General features: G+C 43.7%; 1 protein-coding gene across 1 annotated transcript in view; it reads right to left on the bottom strand.

Annotated features, from left to right (window-relative positions):
- The window catches only part of MYO3B (myosin IIIB), a 299,815-nt gene that overhangs the window by 46,169 nt on the left and 233,942 nt on the right, over positions 1–19,704 (bottom strand). The window lies entirely within an intron of this gene.

Below are 19,704 nucleotides of genomic sequence, written 5' to 3'. Positions count from 1 at the left end.
ACCCATGTTTACTACAGTTCTACTGTAGTTTATAATCATATTGCTTAGGTACACTAATACACATACGAGTGTATGTCTATATCAATAATACACACACACACACACACACACTTCCATCCCTCAACTTAGCACTGGATATTTTAGAATAGCTTTGGGGCTGGAGAGAAAATCATCCCTTTTCTACATTTAATATTTGGAAATGCTCTAGGGTTTGAGGAAAACATTTTCATTAAAATGTTTGATGTTGTAAAAGTGCTCCAGGGCAGTTAGATTGCTTCAGTCAACATTTCAGAATTGCTTCAGGACTGCAGCAAAGATTTGATGAAGTGTCTCTGTTTTAATTTTTTCCAGCTGGAGAATATATATATATATATATATGCAAAAGAGTTTCATACAAAAAGAAAAGGGATAAATGAACATAGCAATATTAAATATCACCCTGTCTGTAACCGACCAAAAGGAAGGGAAAAACCCCAAGAGAATTTTCCTTACCATTGATTTCTATTGTTATAAGTCTTCCTGAGGAAATTTCAGGATTAGGAATGCCCTCTGGAAGAATATGAGAACAGAAATTTGTTTCCTAGAGGACATTCCTGGAGCATGTAGGCAGGGATATTCTAATTGCTCCTCCAGCAGTTGGGGCTGCCCTAACTCCTAGACCAGGCTTTTATACCCCAGGGATAACAGGGAACAGGACATGGGTGCACTCTCTAGAAGATGAGACCTACTTCTGGGGAGGGTAGGAGAAGACCTCTTGGAGGACTGGGAACTTCAGGTCCTTTTACATTTGTAGGGTTGCCATATTTTGAAGAGGAAAAAAAGAGGACACATTTGCCGACTTCTACTTTTAAATAGGGACGCGGGTGGCGCTGTTGTCTAAACCACAGAGCCTAGGGCTTGCCATTCAGAAGGTCAGCGGTTTGAATCCCCGTGACGGGGTGAGCTCCCGTTGCTCGGTCCCTGATCCTGCCAACCTAGCAGTTCGAAAGCACATCAAAGTGCAAGTAGATAAATAGGTACCACTCTGGCAGGAAGGTAAATGGCATTTCCGTGCGCTGCTCTGGTTTGCCAGAAGTGGCTTAATCATGCTGGCCACATGACCCGGAAGCTGTAAACCGGCTCCCTCGGCCAATAAAGCGAGATGAGCGCCGCACCCCCAGAGTCGGCCACGACTGGACTTAACGGTCAGCGGCCCCTTTACCTTTACTTTTAAATATAGGTTGCTATGATGACTCCACCCATGAAAAAGAGGATGTATCCTGGAAAAAGAGGACATATGGCAAACCCTAACATTTGTGTTTGGACTTTCGTTCTCTCGCATGCATGTTCCTCCTTCATTTTAGCTCGTGCTTCTTAGAGAAAGAGTGAAACCTAGGTGTCAGGGAACGGTCTGAATCAGAGGATTGGGGAAGGCATTCTCAGGCAGATCAGCTCTTCTCTGAAGAGGAGCTGTAGGGGAAAGATTCGTTTCCCCCTTGTCTCCAGCGGTTTCAGAAACAGGGAGAGACACAGACACCAAGCAGCTTCGGCAGGAGTTACCTAGCTATGAGATAATAGAAAGAGAAACAAACGGGAGGGAACAGCCAGCAGAGACATCACGCTCCCCACGAACTAGGCGGTCTATCCGTATTAGAGAACAAAGAATGCAGAGAGGAGGAGGAACTTTTTGTTGGCGCCCAGGATGTTGCTGGGGACAGAAGGGGGAGGATTTAGAGTAGCCAACTACTCTCCTTGTCGAGAGTTGTGGATCTTTGCTTGCAACCAGATTAAATAAATAAAAAAACACCCTATAAATTATAAACTGCTTGTTAATTCTTGTCTGTGAAGTCACTGAAGGGAGGGGAGGCACGCCTGGCACTAGGACTGCCCTTAACTCCCAAAAGCTGTTTCTGGCAGAGTTGCTTGAATCTGCCAGGACACAAGCATCTATGCTTGAAAATGAGTCACTGTCTCTTCTCCTGAGAGATCTGGCACCAAGGGCTGAGCATCTGCTTTCACCCTCAATGGTCAAAGCACTACCAAACCCTTTGTCATGTGAATGCAAAACTGAACAACACACACAATGTGACAGGCTGTATGTAATTATATGAATTCTATTTTTAAATTCTTATTTAATTCTTTTTTTAAAAAAATTAAAAATACAATTCAACGTGTCATATCAAAATATGTGGTTCCATAGACCAACTTATCATATAAATAAAACATATTATGAGAAATTAGAGTCCAGCAGATTGACCAGGAAATACAACCTATTCCGTTCTTGTGCTAGCAATATGCATGATGTGCAATTCTTATATCAATCTTGTAATGTTCCACGTGAAGATGCTTTTAAGAATTCTAGTGTTCTTTGTATGTAGGTTTCAGACGAAAGACTTAGAAGAAGCCCAGTTGGGCGAAACAAGGAATTATCCTGGAATCCACGTCTTATTTTGGGCATGTGCCATTCTTCTCATAATATGTTTTGTTTATATGATAAGTTGGTCTAGGTAAAGGTAAAGGGACCCTGACCATTAGGTCCAGTCGTGACCGACTCTAGGGTTGCGGTGCTCATCTCACTTTATTGGCTGAGGGAGCCAGCGTACAGCTTCCGGGTCATGTGGCCAGCATGACTAAGCCGCTTCTGGCGAACCAGAGCAGCGCACGGAAACACCGTTTACCTTCCTGCCAGAGCAGTACCTATTTATCTACTTGTACTTTGTGCTTTTGAACTGCTAGGTTGGCAGGAGCAGGGACCGAGCAACGGGAGCTCACCCCGTTGCAGGGATTCGAACTGCCAACCTTCCAAACAGTAAGTCCTAGGCTCTGTGGTTTAACCCACAGCGCCACCCACGTCCCAAGTTGGTCTACAGAACCACTTATCTTGATATGACATGTTGAATTGTATTTTAAAAAGATTTAAAAAAGAATAAATAAGAATTCTAAAATAGAAAACATACAGCCTGTAAGCTTGTGTGTGTTGCACCCTCAATGGCACAGTCCACTTTACTGCCTCATTTTTCTGGCACCTCCTTCACCTGCATGCACAGATCAGAACTATGTTAACTGCGATATGCAATGTGCATGCCACAATTCACAAAAAGGCGTTAAATGACAGTTGAATGGGAAGAGGTTAAGAGGCAGCTTGAAATGGGTGGTGGGTGGGGTGGGAGAATCAACCTAAAGTGGGGGGGGGGAGGGAGGAGGAGGGAGGAAAATAAGTATCCTAGCAAGGGTACAGCAACTGACTTAATTGTTTTACATCTATTTAACTTATATTATCGACACTTTATAACGTACTGTGGTTTGGGCACTGTTTGAGATCCAAACTTCTGTTTTGGATGAAATTTGTTAATTTTGTGAAACTCTCAACAAGTAGAATGCATTTTTGTAAAAAAAACCCCAGATGTTAAGATTTTAATCAACTTATTTGTATTATCTGTGCAAGACTTTTTTTTTAATGGAACGTGCATTTCCTTTAATTAGTATTTGATACAGTATTAATATTCCTATTTATCTTTTATATGCCATATGGATTAAATTCTCATTACTTTTGATCTCAGTACTTTTAAAATATGTAAATCAGGAGGCATCCTCTTTAAAGCAATATTTGCTTACCACATCCATTATTGCCTTGGGCTACAGGAAAATATCTGAATTGCTAAAATTTCAGAGTTTCACAGAAAACCCAGATACCCAAGCATTCAGACGACTCATCTACACAAATAACTAGCAGGATATTGTTATGAGTACGGGGGGGGGGCAAATCCCCCTAAATGTGTTATGAGTTTGTACCAGCTCCTCCCCATAATTATTGGATTTAGTAAAAGTGAAGAATTAAGTAGGGTTTGATTAAGGTAAAAGGTAAAGGTAAAGGACCCCTGGACGGTTAAGTTAAAGGCGACTATGGGGTTGCGGCGCTCATCTCACTTTCAGGCCAAGGGTGCCAGCGTTTGTCTACAGACAGCTTTCCGGGTCAGGTGACCAGCATGACTAAACTGTTTCTGCCGTAACGGAACACTGTGATGGAAACCAGAGCGCACGGAAACACCATTTGCCTTCCCTCCACTGAAGCGGTACCTATTTCGAACTGCTAGGTTGGCAGGAGCTGGGACAGAGCAATGGGAGCTCACCCCGTTGCGGGGATTCGAACCGCATACAGTTAGAGCTTAATAATTATTTAACAACAACAACAACAATAATAAACTTTTACAGTGGTACCTCTACTTATGGATGTGATCCATTCCGGGGTGCCATTTGCACCCCAAAAAGTCAGTAAGTAGAGTGCCGCTTTTGCGTGCGTGTGTGACGAGATAGATCGTGCATGCGCGAAGTGATGAACCCGGAAGTAAACACTTCCAGGTTTGCCATGTTCATAACCTGAAAGAACGCAAGGTGAAGCAAACACAACTCGAGGTATGACTGTATTTGTATCCTGCCTTCCCCGGCCGAGACTGGGCTCAGGGCGGCTAACATCAAATATATAACATTGGTATAAAATCAAACAATAATTAAATTACCTCCTAAAAACAAGTCAGGATCAAATTAAAATCTAATTAGATGGCTTTCCGCAGGATTAGGGTTGGGAACAGTAAAGTAGGGTTGGGAAATAGTAAATTTCACTATTAATATACTTCTTCTTAATTGTATTTCACTATTAATATACTTCTTAACTGCATTTCAGTTCAACAATTACTTTGATAAAATACATTGTTATGTGCAAATGGCTTTAGATGCCTATTAGGTCCATAAATTACCATATAGCATATATTCAACACAAAAAACAGCGAGAATTTTGTTGTTGACGAAAGACAGCTAGGCATATAAAGGGCCCCATTACCTTCAGTAGCTTAGGGCCTCATCAAACCTAAATCCGGCCCAGAATACCATAGAACACCACAAATTAACAAATCCTGCGAAACACAACCTATGTCAGTACAAAAAAGGTATTTTAATCTGTTGAAAGTCTTTCTATAAAACCACTTCTTCACTAAACACCTGAATGAATAAAATCAAGGGAGGGGCAACCTGAAACACACCTTACTTGCCCTTTCCTCTCTTTCTCAATGTTCAACCAAGCTTCCACTCAGATGCTGGGATAAGACATATATCACAAACACAGGTGCAATAACAGACTTCCTCAACCTTGACCCTCCAGATGTTTTTGGCCTGCAACTCCCATGATCCCTAGCTAGCAGGACCATTGGTCAGGGATGATGGGAATTGTAGTCTCAAAAAACTGTGGGGTGTGAAACACAAAAGCAGTCAAGTACAACATTCCTAGAGTGAACATATTTACACATGGGGAGGAATGCTTGTCCAGCCAGCAGGTAAACTTCCTGTTTCCTTCTGGGCTGGGACAGACTTCCTCTGCATGTGACTAGAGGTGGGCGTGGCCTCACCTGTGCAGGTAATGACAAAAGCACAGGGCAAGGCAACCATCTCTTTCTTTTTGACTACATGCATCAAAGAAGCAACATCTGCTTAGCCAAAGATGCTGTCTTGGCTCAGCCAAGAGAGGACAAAGGGACTGTCTTCGTATGAGATAGTTTCCAGGTATATGTTACTTTTCTAAGCTAAGTCTGCCTTCTGGGATCCTATTGTGAACAGAATGATGTGTTAGTAAACCTTTTTTTTTACTTTTATAGAAGACTGTGTCGTGTCTTATCTTTTATGAGGGAATAAGGGGAAAATACCAGAACAGTTATTATAGAGGCTTTAGCGAGCCTGAGCAAACGCATCCACTGCAAGTTTAAAAAGGGGAATGTTACTCTGCTAAACTGTGAACTTGTTAACACAAGTTGGAAAGGCTATAATCAGACAATATATCCTCTCCTGCATCCCTGAACATTCCCACAAAAACATCTGGAGGGCCGAGATTGAGGAAGCCTGTGAAATAAGCTACTCAGTGTCACATGTGAGCTCTTAGGGCCAAGCTGGACAACCTGTAAGCTCCCTTCTCATGTGATCTTTATACTGCTCCACTGCAGTGTACACTAGTTTGACTCCCCCCCCCCTCCAGCTTTTAAAAGAAATTTGGCTCAAGGAATGATCATGCCCTTTGCATTGATTGATGAAATATTGTTAGTAATTGTGAAGCAGATAATTCAGGACTGGGTTTGCAGAATCTTTACTGCATTATAATTTTATAAAGATTAATTACCTTTCAGAATACATTTAATATATTATCTATACAGGTGCCGTCTTCTAGCAACACACAACTCTCAACGTAGGCCAGGCCATCAATGGGCTATTATCATTCTTTTTCACAGCTGCGTGTGATTATAGATTCACCGACGAGTGAAATTCTATATAGCAATTAATTCAGGACAGCTGAGAGTAAGGTTGGCAACATGCATAATAGCTCGGAATAAAGGGTGCCTAATAGCTCAGAATATGCCACAAATTCGCTTTGTGAACACAGGACTTGCAAAAACTTCCTTATGTATTGGCGGAAACACCTTAGAGGTTTTATTTATTTACAGCAAAATTTGATAAATAATTGAATAAATCGAAACAAAAAGATGAACATGAGATTTGCAAACTTGTGGCCTTCAGGCTATGGGAAGTGCATTCGGGACTAAATTTCTGTGTTTATTTTAGTTACCATATTTATTTTGTAAAATTGGTATAGTAAGGTAAAGGGACCCCTGACAGTTAAGTCCAGTTGTGAACGACTCTGAGGTTGTGGCGCTCATCTCGCTATACTGGTCGAGGGAGCGGATGTTTGTCCGCAGACAGTTTTTCCGGGTCATGTGGCCAGGTTGACTAAGCTGCTTCTGGCAAACCAGAGCAGCGCACGGAAACGCCATTTACCTTCCCACCGGAACAGTACCTATTTTTCTACTTGCACTTTAACATGCTTTCGAACTGCTAGGTTGGCAGGAGCAGGGACAGAGCAACAGGAGCTTACCCCGTCGCGGGGATTTGAACTGCCAACCTTCTGATCCGCAAGCCCTAGGCTCAGTGGTTTAGACCACAGTGCCACCCGCGTCCCAAAAAATTTGTATACCACTTTGTAAAAAAATCATGAAAGAAGTTTACGAAAAGAGTAAATGAACAATATTATTTATAGGTAAAGGTAAAGGGACCCTTGACCATTAGGTCCAGTCATGACCGACTCTGGGGTTGCGGTGCTCATCTCGCTTTATTGGCCGAGGGAGCCGGCGTCATGTGGCCAGCATGACTAAGCTGCTTCTGGTGAACCAGAGCAGCGCACGGAAACGCCGTTTACCTTTCCGCTGGAGCAGTACCTATTTATCTACTTGCACTTCGTGCTTTCGAACTGCTAGGTTGGTAGGAGCAGGAACTGAGCAACGGGACCTCACCCCGTTACGGGGATTTGAACTGGCAACCTTCTGATCGGTAAGTCCTAGGCTCTGTGGTTTAACCCACAGCGCCACCCGCGTCCCTTTAACATTATCTATAAAAACAGTCAAAAAAAGCCATTTAAAATATTCAAGTGATAATTAAAACCAGCAATAAGCTAAAAACAGATTAAAATACATGCAAATGCCTCATATATCTGTAGATACACACTCTACCTATGTGGATAGGCTTGTCTGAACAAAAATGTATTTAGCAGGCAGTGTACAGCGAAGCTGCTGAGTTAAAAGATCAGGGAATCATGTTTGATATTAATTGTAATAAAACTTTAATATAATCCCTATGGCAGTTCATTTGGTCATGAGATTTCTAAACTTGAAAAAGAATTTTGTTTAGTTTGCTGGTTGGACCCAAATAAATTGTTGCACTTATAGGGTGACGGCAAATGGAAAAACCCCAGGGGAAGTTATGCTTCCACTCACATGTTTTAAAACGAGCCTCTTCTGGTGAGCCTTAATTTTAGCAAAGGCTTTTCCTAATATTGATTATACTGACAATTTTCCCTCAGCTGTAAGAGTAACCCTAACTATTATTGACTCACCAGCCTGCCTGCTCTGGCTGCTTGGGTGACCTCTGAAATTTATGCTTGATTTTTGCTTCACAAACTAGAGGATGGTAGGCAAACTAAGGCCCGGGGGCCGGATCTGGCCCAATCGCCTTCTCAGTCTGGCCCACAGTCGGTCCGGGAATCAGCGTGTTTTTACATGAGTAGAATGTGTCCTTTTATTTAAAATGCATCTCTGGGTTATTTGTGGGGCCTGCCTGGTGTTTTTACATGAGTAGAATGTGTGCTTTTATATAAAGTGCATCTCTGGATTATTTTTGGGGCATAGGAATTTGTTCATTCCCCCCCCCCAAATATAGTCCAGCTCCCCACAAGGTCTGAGGGACAGTGGACCGGCCCCCTGCTGAAAAAGTTTGCTGACCCCTGAACTAGAGGTTTGTATTGGTTCCCAGAGTACCAAGTACCACTGACAGATAATAACTATCATTTTCCATTATGTCATATTATAACTAAATATATTCATAATACCAAACACCAGGTCTATGAGTCCCGCCCCCCGCACCTTGCCCATAGCCTCTGGCAGTATTAACAGGAAACAGCTGTGTGCATTTGTGTGTTTGTGTAGCTGATCTAGTTTGGCTAAATGTTTTGAGGATTGGTCTTTGCCTAGCCAAATTCTGCTTTTAATTATGACTCTCCACCTTGTTCTAGGGACTTCTACCTGTACTTTTGCTTTGCCACAAAAGACAATCATGTATATCTTAGGCATCCTCCAAATTTATAAATACTGTATATAAATCTGTACAGTGATTTAAAGCAAGTAGTTGCATTTGTTGGCTTTACGAGAACATAAAGAGAAAATATTCTACAAATGGAAGATTGGGAGACAAATACGAAAACGCCACTCTCTTATCTCTAATCATAAATGAGTATGATTAAAGGAAGCTCAGATCTAAGGTGACTTGGCAGACAAAGAGAGCACAGATAAAAACCATCCTGCAATTTTAATAATTTCTTCAGCAATACACAAGCTTAAGCAAGCTAAAAGAGAGAAGTGAAGAGAAATTAATTGGGGAGGTACAATATTTCAGTGAGGGGGCCGTCGGGGACATATGCAGCTGTTCTGGAGTGCTCACAGCAGTAGCTAAGCATTGGCAGAAAAGCTGTCAGAGGGATTCACAGAGGATATTTAGGAAAACTTTGAGCAATAATAACAGCACAGCGAGGTACAGTACGATAAAAAGCTTAGCCCATCAACAAAGACGTGGTAAAGAAAAAGAAGTACTTAGTCAAAGGCTCCATGTCAGGGATAGAAAATGAGAGAGAGAGTGGGGGGGGGGGAAACCCCACATAGATTGGAAACCGGTTAGAAACAAATTGCTAGCTACTTTGATTTCAAATGTGAAAAAGCATTTCTTTGCTACAATATTTTATGCATAATTGCTGCGCAAGTCTTTCTGAACCTTTTAGTCTTTCTTTTTAACTCCACGATAATTAAATCTAATATTAAAAAGCACAATACTTTCACCTACTCTCCAACCCAAACCCCAAGGTTCAATTATATTTCTGCATCTTTTACCATCGCTAGAATACCAAAAGGGATTTTTTTTGTGTGAAGTAGGCAATGATGATACACGCAAATAGTACACAAATAGTACACAAATAGTGTGGTGTAGTGTATGTATGCAACATTATGTAACGTAACAATGACAAAGCTGCCATTCAAGATAGTTCTTTGTTTGTTCTTCATTTATTCATATCTTGCCTTTCAAAAACATTTAAAGCCATTCAATTATGTTGGGGGTTAAGTGGCTCAAATTTGACTTTGGGGGAAAAAATCTACTCTGACGCTAATGGATCATAATCAGTTATGCCTGAGGGAATCAACCTACCTGTCAAGTTATTAGCCAGATCCCCACAATACCCAACCTCTCATCCCTTGTTTTGACATGAATTTGGGAATCCAGGTGACTAGAGATGAAAGGCACGAGTAGCTGCTTAGGTTTCCCGAAGCACCCTGATATAAAGTTAAATATCTGCGACAGAGAGTGATAACCACGAAATGCGAAAAGCAGGGGGAGGTGAGGAAAAGGAGATTGCACTGTGACTTCTGTAGCTATGGGGAAAGATGTGAATTTTCAGTCGAAACTGTTCAGTCTAATTTACGTAGTTCTGCATAGACTGTACACCTCATTCTGATTTCCCATCTTTGAATCCTCACCAAAAGATTCAGGCATTAACCAGTTCTTATCAATACTGATAACTGGCTATTTCCCCTGAAAAGTAGTACAGTGGTACCCTGGGTTACATACGCTTCAGGTTACATACGCTTCAGGTTACAGACTCCGCTAACCCAGAAATAGTGCTTCAGGTTAAGAACTTTGCTTCAGGATGAGAACAGAAATCGTGCTCTGGCGGTGCGGCAGCAGCAGGAGGCCCCATTAGCTAAAGTGGTGCTTCAAGGTTAAGAACAGTTTCAGGTTAAGAACGGACCTCCGGAACGAATTAAGTACTTAACCAGAGGTACCACTGTACACATAAACAGTCTGAAATGAAACCCACAGCCTAGACCTAAAAATCGGTTATGCACATGATGTTGTTGGCATTGTCTCTTAACAGACAATGGCGTGCACCTCTGACAGTGAAGTCAAACCGCTGTGCTAAGCAGCACCTAAGTGACCTCCCTGGGTCACAAACTTTGGCGGTGTATATAGAGGCCCTGGGCTGCCCAGATGACAAGACTCTTAGCCTTGCTGATGTGGTTCAAAGAAAAGCCGAGAATATGTTTGGCACCAGCTTGGTGCAGGAGGAAGGAGGCATAAAAGGCACCATCCAACCATCTTAGGGACTCCACTCTTGATTTGTGTAAGGTTTACTCCTTAGCCTTTTCTTCTCTTGAAGATATCCCACAAGGCAGCGGAGGTTTAGGATCAGAGTTTTCCTCCTAGGAGGAGCCAGTGTGGTGTAGTGGTTATGAGCGGTAGTCTCGTAATCTGGTGAACCAGGTTCACTTCCCCGCTCCTCCACATGCAGCTGCTGGGTGACCTTGGGCCAGTCACACTTCTCTGAAGTCTCTCATCCCCACTTACCCCACAGAGTGTTTGTTGTGGGGGAGGAAGGGAAAGGAGAATGTTAGCTGCTTTGAGACTCCTTCGGGTCTCAAAGCAGGATATCAAATCCAAACTCCTCCTCCACTTCTTCTTCTTCTTCTTCTTCTTCTTCTTCTTCTTCTTCTTCTTCTTCCTAGGTGGTCTACTTTCCTTGGTTGAGGAGCTCCATCTGCCCCTCCCTTCTCTCTACAGCATGTGCAGAAGCTCCCTTCTTGACCATTGGATCCGCTATTGGTTTTGTCTGCTCAATCCACTGAAACCTTTCTTTGCATGCAGGGCAAGTTCCCAGCTCACCACGGCTTTGAGACTCATCGGCTACCCTCACCTGGTTTAGCCTGCCAGTCGAACAGCTTTTGGAAACAGAGCTGTGTTCTTGTTCTTGTACAGTGGTACCTTGGTTCTCAAACGCCTTGGTACGCAAACAACTTGGAACCCAAACACTGCCAACCTGGAAGTAAGTGTTCCGGTTTGCGAACTTTTTTTCAGAAGCCGAATGTGCTCCGTTTTGAGTGTTATGCATCCGTTTTGAGTGCCACACTTCCGTTTTGAGTGTTACGCTGGGGTCTGTTTTTGCTATTTATTTAGCATTTCTGTTTTTGCGGCTCTTTTCATTTTGTTTTTGTGACTGTGTGGAACCCAGTCCAGCTACTGATGGATTGATTGTGTGACCACAGAACATTGTTTATTGCTTTCATTTTATGGATCAATGGTCTCATTAGATAGTAAAATTCATGTTAAATTGCTGTTTTAGGGGTTTTTAAAAGTCTGGAATGGATTTATCCATTTTGCACTACTTTCTACAGGAAAGGGCGCCTTGGTTTTGGAACGCTTTGGTTTTGGAACGGATTAATTTTGAGAACCAAGGTACCATGTAGTTGAAATGTGAATGTTTGGTGATGGGCAACAATCTTTTGTTGATCAGCTAGGCGAATCATATGTAAATTGAAGAGCCCTTCCTTTTGGGGCAAGTCGTGTAACTAAGATGGATAGAATGTTGTTGTTTTACTCGTGCATTATTATTACTATTAAGACTATGCTTGACCCTCACCCAAATTGAATGAAGGGATATGATATATGCAATACAAAGGACAACTGATCCACAAAGTGGAGAGGGCTGTGCGTTCAGCAGCACTTTTATTGAATGCTACAAGCAAAGTATTTCTGTTTTTGGTGTGTCACAGCTGCTAATCCTTCGGTCACAAAAGAGCTAAAGTAAATGATCATAACAATAAACCTTTTGCCTCGAGGCTTCCGCTGGACTTGCTGCTGAGATGAAATGCACAAGGGGCTTCTCTGCAGACTTCGTCTGTTGTTACCCAGGAAGCTTAAAGTGTTTTTTGCTTCCATTGATTTGTGTTTGCCTTGAGAATTTCTTGGTTTAACTTCATGAAGACATTGTGCACAACTTCTCTTTTACAAATGAAATATTGAACTGTTTTGTTTTCTTCTCAAATGAAAGAGGGCCTTTTCACACAACAATCTTCTCATTTGTTGTACACAAGCCACAGGTTTTTGCCTTGGTGGTGTTGCACCATTCAAACTCCAATATTTCATCACTGATAGAGATGCAGGTTTATTGCAGTTGGTATTTGGTGGTTTTGTGTGTGTCATGAGTCCCAATTAATCATCGGACATGAACGACACATTTCCTTTCACCATGGTGGACAGATGCAAAAGAGAACAGGGTTCTCAGCACTGTTTGGGAGAATGGGAAACTTCTGCAGATGATACAATAGTTTTGCAATATTTTTTTCCTCAGACTGACTGCCAATTTTAAAATATTGTTCTTAAAGCCATGAGAGGCATGTTACAAGATTTGTTAAAAATAACCCAGTTAGCAGCATGTTTTCACGAGTGACACCGCGATGGCTTATTTGTCTTTAATGCATCACTTCTGAAACGTAATATAGAAAATAATGCTGAAAACAGATGAGACTTATGTATAAGATCAAATTCATCAACATTCTGATTTGCATGGATCATTTTAAAGTTTCAGGAAATGTGTGGGAAAGAGCTGGGAGAGATTTGCAGCTGAACCAATGCGACTTACTCCAAAGCAAGCATGCATACATGGGACGCGGGTGGCGCTGTGGGTTAAACCACAGAGCCTAGGACTTGCTGATCAGAAGGTCGGAGGTTCGAATCCCCGCCATGGGGTGAGCTCCCGTTGCTCGGTCCCTGCTCCTGCCAACCAGTTCGAAAGCACATCAAAGTGCAAGTAGATAAATAGGTACCGCTCCGGCGGCAAGGTAAACGGCGTTTCTGTGTGCTGCTCTGGTTCGCCAGAAGCAGCTTCGTCATGCTGACCACATGACCCGGAAGCTGTATGCAGGCTCCCTCGGCCAATAAAGTGAGATGAGCGCCGCAACCCCAGAGTCGGTCACGACTGGACCTAATGGTCAGGGGTCCCTTTACCTTTACCTTTAAGCATGCATACTGCACAAAGAGAAACTTTCAGCATTGCTGTTTCAGAGGCGAGGCCTGGATCCCTCACAGCAACGTACTGGGAACATTATAATAAAGGGAAGCAGTGGGGGAGAGGAAGCAATCTGGAGTGGACAAGAGGCAGTTGTGAAATGGGTCACTTAGTCATATAGCTCTTTCCTAAAGCTGCTGTTTGTGGGAAAGGAGCTATCAGGGTGGCTTTGCCTTCATAACTGAAGGAGTGTCTCCACCCCCCTCGTTCTGCCCGGACACTGAGGTCCAGCACCGAGGGCCTTCTGGTGGTTCCCTCACTGCGAGAAGTGAGGTTACAGGGAACCAGGCAGAGGGCCTTCTTGGTAGTGGCGTCCACCCTGTGGAACGCCTTCCCATCAGATGTCAAGGAAATAAATAACTACCTGACTTTTAGAAGACAACTCTGAAGGCAGCCCTGTTTAGGGAAGTTTTTAATATTTGATGTTTTATCGTGTTTTTAACAATCTGTTGGGAGCTGTCCAGAGTGGCTGGGGAAACCCAGCCAGATGGGCGGGGTAGAAATAATAAATTATTATTATTATTATTATTATTATTATTATTATTATTATTATTATTATTTTATTTTTGTTGTTGTTTAGTCATTTAGTCATATCTGACTCTTCGTGACCCCATGGACCAGAGCACGCCAGGCACTCCTGTCTTCAACTGCGTCCCGCAGTTTGGTCAAACTCATGCTGGTAGCTTCGAGAACACTGTCCAACCATCTTGTCCTCTGCCGTCCCCTTCTCCTTGTGCCCTCCATCTTTCCCAACATCAGGGTCTTTTCCAGGGAGTCTTCTCTTCTCATGAGGTGGCCAAAGTATTGGAGCCTCAGCTTCAGGATCTGTCCTTCCAGTGAGCACTCAGGGTTGATTTCCTTCAGAATGGATAGGTTTGATCTTCTTGCAGTCCATGGGACTCTCAAGAGTCTCCTCCAGCACCACAATTCAAAAGCATCAATTCTTCGGTGATCAGCCTTCTTAATGGTCCAGCTCTCACTTCCATACATATTATCTGTGAGTAAATGTGAAATCGAGTCTGCAGTCCCATGTACTTTCTTGTAAGGTGACCAGATGAAACAGAGGACGTGGCTCCTGTATCTTCAACAGATGTGCAGAAGAGGGAATTCCAGGACGTGTGATTTGCATGACAAGTTTCATCTGCTGAAATTCCCTCTTCTACACAGCTATTAAAAGGTACAGGAGCCCTGTCCTCTTTTCATAGAATCACTGAATTGTAGAGTTGGAAGGGGCCACAAGGGTCATCTAGTCCAACCCCCTGCGAGGCCGGAAACTTTTGCCCAACATGGGGCTCGAACCTGCAACTCCAAGATTAAGAGCCTCATGCTCTGCCAACTGAGCTACCCCATCTGGTCACCTTCCTTACTTGTACAGGACTGGGCTACATGTATGGCCCGTCGAGATGGCTGTCCATTGTATACCCTTATGTGCTAAATTTATTCCAAGAATAATAAACGGCACTGCATTTGCCATTTCATTTTAGCTCAAGCACTGTACGCTCAAAACTACACACCAGGCACTCGGTGCAATTCAGGCTCACTGGGGTGTGAAAGCATTTGAATTTCCAGCTGAAGAGCTGCGCTTTCAAAAGCACTGGAATAGGCTATTAGTCTTCAACAGGTTCATATCTTTAACACTTTCTCATTTAAGAGTGATTGATAATCACTGCTTCCCTTAAGTGCTTTAAACACATTACCAAGAAAGGCTGTGGCCGCCTGCTTGTTCCCTCCACCTCCTTATTTCCTTGATAGATCAAGTCAATGGTGTAGCCGTTTCTTCATCAGAAACAAAAAAATAATAATTGGTGCTCCTTTGACACAGGAGCTGTCGCAAAGCTAGCTTGTATTTGCTCACAATGGACTCTCTATTGCCCCATTTGCAGAATTCTGCCACTTTCACTCAGCGTGGGCAATAGTTTGCTCTGGCAATGCATCTACCATCTTGTTGGGCCACCCAGAGACAAAGGTATTATTCAGCATTAAAGAGAAAGCCAGGAGTGTAAAAGTGAAGTCTCTTACACAGGCTTTGTTGAGGGGGTGGGAAAGGTTTCATTTAGCAGATTTATTGTTTAATATGGAAATCATTTATAGTGTTCCAGTGTAATGCACACATCCTCAAAAGTCCTGTTCCATGAATATGTTGTTGTTGTTTAGTTGTTTAGTTGTGTCCGAATCTTCGTGACCCCATGGACCAGAGCACACCAGGCACTCCTGTCTTCCACTGCCTCCCGCAGTTTGGTCAAACTCAAGTTGGTAGCTTTGAGAACACTGTCCAACCATCTCGTCCTCTGTCGTCCCTCCTTCTCTTTCCCAACATCAGGGTCTTTTCCAGGGAGTCTTCTCTTCTCATGAGGTGGCCAAAGTATTGGAGCCTCAGCTTCAGGATCTGTCCTTCCAGTGAGCACTCAGGGCTGATTTCCTTCAGAATGGATAGGTTTGATCTTCTTGCAGTCCATGGGACTCTCAAGAGTCTCCTCCAGCACCATAATTCAAAAGAATCAATTCTTCGGCGATCAGCCTTCTTTATAGTCCAGCTCTCACTTCCGTACATCACTACTGGGAAAACCATAGCTTTAACTATACTGACCTTTGTTTGCAAGGTGATGTCTCTGCTTTTTAAGATGCTGTCTATGTTTGTCATTGCTTTTCTCCTAAGAAGCAGGCGTCTTTTAATTTCGTGACTGCTCTCACCATCTGCAGCGATCATGGAGCCCAAGAAAGTAAAATCTCTCACTGCCTTCATTTCTTCTCCTTCTATTTGCCAGGAGGTGGAAGATTCTATTCTTGAAGTGGGGACTTACTCAATAAGGTAAAAGTTAAAGGAGCCCTGGACGGTTAAGTCCGTTCAAAGGCAACAATGGGGAGGAGGTGCTCATCTCGCTTTCAGGCTGAGGGAGCCAGCATTGTCCACAAACAGCTTTCCAGGTCATGTGGCCAGCAGGACTAAACTGCTTCTGGCACAATAGAACACCTTGATGGAAGTCAGAGTGCACGGAAACGCCGTTTACCTTCTCGATGAAAAGGTGGAATATAAAAATGGCGGCCAAATGGAAAAGAAAAAGAGGGACACTGTTCCTGCGTAGAAGAGGGAATTTCTGCCAAATTTATTATTAAAAAACTGGCACGGCAGCTCATTGCTTTACTTGTTACATGCACGCACTGCATATAACTCGAAATTTTGTGGGGCTGTTTCGGTGGGTTGAAAACAATTATATGCAGCAAGATGTCAGGAAGAGGCATCAGATCTTAATCTATGAACGTTGCACTTTGGCTCACTGCTGCAAGTCATGTTTGTTCCCATCTTACATCAGATTTGATCTTGGACTTATCTGGTGCTGCTGTCACTTACCGTATTTTTCGCTCGATAACACGCACCTGACCATAACACGCACATCGTTTTTAGAGGAGGAAAACAAGGGAAAAAACATTCTGAATGAAACAGTGGATGTATCATTTTTGTGCTTCATGCTGTGGCCACAGACATGTGATCTGATGGTGAATTTGGGGTGACCCAATGCAAAAATCCTGAGAATCCCTGTGGATCCATGCTTTGTAACCACATTTTTGCACCATTGCAGCCCCAGGCAACAGTGGGTGTGTGATTTTGGGGGGGGCAGGCTGTAGCCATGGACATGCTATGTGCTCTGATGGTGAATTTGGGGTGACCCAATGCAAAGATCCTGAGGATCCATGTTTTGTAACCACGTTTTTGCACCATTGCAGCCCCAGGCAACAGTGGGTGCGTGATTTGGGGGGGGCAGGCTGTAGCCATGGACATGCTATGTGATCTGATGGTGAATTTGGGGTGACCCAATGCAAAGATCCTGAGGATCCATGTGGATCCATGCTTTTTAACCACATTTTTGCACCATTGCAGCCCCAGGCAACAGTGCGTGTGTGATTTTTGGGGGGCAGGCTGTAGCCATGGACATGCTATGTGATCTGATGGTGAATTTGGGGTGACCCAATGCAAAGATCCTGAGGATCCATGTGGATCCATGCTTTTTAACCACATTTTAAGTGGGGAAGGAAGGAAAAATACAGAATGGACAAGGAGCACGAGAGGGGTGTGCAGAGAAGCAGCTGGCTAAGAATGCAGGAGAGGGGTATAACGGGAGGGAGGAAAGGAAGGCAAAAGTTTTCCCTCACCTACCCACCCAAGCCAGCCAGCTCTCTCTCTCTCTCTCTCTCTCTCCCTCCTGCATGTTTTCAGCAGCACCGGAGCACAGAGACGACACTCTGCTTGCCTGGAGGGGAGGGGCTTTCCCTGCTCTTTGTTCCGTTTGAGCAAACACAGCAAGGAAACAGAGGAGGGTGGGCAGTAAGACCCTGAGGCAGAATGCAGGAAAGCAGCCACTTCCTCTTTTCAGGTTTCCCTTCTCCGAGACGCGCAATTTGATTTTTGCCTGATTTTTTTTGCCATTTGGCTCCAGGGACCACACATTCGCTCAATAACACGCACAGACATTTCCCCTTCCTTTTTAGGAGAAAAAATCTGCGTGTTATAGAGGGAAAAATACGGTAGGTCACTGCTAACCTGCTGGGTATAAATGCTAAGTATCAAGGCAGCCTCGAGTTGTTTGCCTGAGCAGCAGTTTCTCTTGGCTTGGTCTTCTGCTTCTCTGCATGCCCCTCCCTCTCTGAACCAGATGCAGTATCCTGATTCTGCCCCCCTTCACGCAAGGCCCTCCTGCTTCTGATTTCTACGCACGTTGCAACAGGACTACGTCTTCAACTGCAGGCGTTTGGTTTGAGCATGGCAGCATTCTCCTGCTCCCACACCGTTATTCTGACCTCAGCTCACTTGTAACAGTTAATTCCACCTCCCAGCTGGTTTTCTGCCATTTCTGTCTTGGCTGCCCACCTTCCTCTCGGCGTTGTCCCATATCTTCAAAGCACACCAGTGCGAGTAGTTAAATAGGTCCTGCTTCGGCGGGAAGGTAAACGGTGTTTCCGTGCGCTCTGGCTTCCGTCACAGTGTCCTGTTGTGCTAGAAGCTGTTTAGTCCTGCTGGCCACATGATCCGGAAAGCTGTCTGTGGATAAAGGCCGGCTCCCTTGGCCTGAAAGCGAGATGAGAGCCGCAACCCCGTAGTTGCCTTTGACTGGACTTTACCATCCAGGGGTCCTTTACCTTTTACCTTACTCACCTGGGCTTCAAGCTCCAAGCCCTGGTCGAGAAAATACACAAACCTGTAGCTAGCAGACACACACTGAGAACCAGCAGGGGTGGGCAGACTTCAAGAAACGAACAAACGTATTAACACCCAGTTAACAATTTTCTTTTGAGAGTTTTCTTGGATACTATACGAGATCGTTGTTTTTAAACCAATAAGCTTACTGAACTGTAGGGTACCTGGGCCTGGGGTTGTGTGTTTACAGGATGCATGAAGTCCAAAGGGCTTTTGTTTGTTTGTGCATTCACAGTCATACCTCGGGATAAATACGCTTCAGGATAAGTATTTTCGGGTTGTGCACCGCGGCGACCTGGAAGTAACGATGGTCAAAATGACGTCACGCGCATGCGGGAAGCGGCGAAACGCAACCCGTGCAGACGCGCTGTTGCATCTTATGCTCTGTTCAGGATGCGAACGGGGCTCCGGAACGGATCCCGTTCACATTCCCAGGTGCCACTGTATTTATAACATGCAATAGCCCACCCTTTAGTTCCAACCAGAGCTTTTAGGGAGGTTCATGATAAAAGCCGGAGGCCTGCCCAATATTTTTTCCCCTTTTCACTCCGTTGTTTACTGTTTTCCCGTTGCTTGTTTTGAGGCTTGGGCAAGCTGGGTCGTCCTCTTATATAGCTGCTGGGATTGACAAAGCATATGACCCTCACCTGAATCTCATAGCTCTCCTGACGAGTGCTTTGGTCTGTCCACTAGATACCAGGCACTCTACTATTCTAATTAGATATTTTGTTGCCATGTGCAACTGCAGCCGCCTCTGATTAGTTATCATTTAACTCTTGGGGAAAATAATTAGCATCACATGTCATGTGCATGGAAGTTGCCGAACCAATTAACCAACTAGAAGGATTTCTGTTAATAGCACCCCTTTTCCTGTAACTTGATACTGCGGGATAGTTTTGATAAACTGCAAAAGCATTTTTAGTTTGCTTTCTGTTGCCACCCTGGAACTTTTCTTTATTAGTGCCACTTTGTTTTGTATGATTCTTTGCAAATGAAGGAAAACAACTTTTCTGCTTGTATATGTTGATAATATAATTTTGCTTGTAGCCATACATCAATG

The sequence above is a fragment of the Podarcis filfolensis genome (genome assembly GCF_964270895.1).
Source record: "Podarcis filfolensis genome assembly, chromosome: 1".
Classification (NCBI taxonomy): Eukaryota; Metazoa; Chordata; class Lepidosauria; order Squamata; family Lacertidae; genus Podarcis; species Podarcis filfolensis.
Note: the sequence above shows the minus strand (reverse complement) of the source record. Positions and strands in the feature narration are given on the sequence as shown.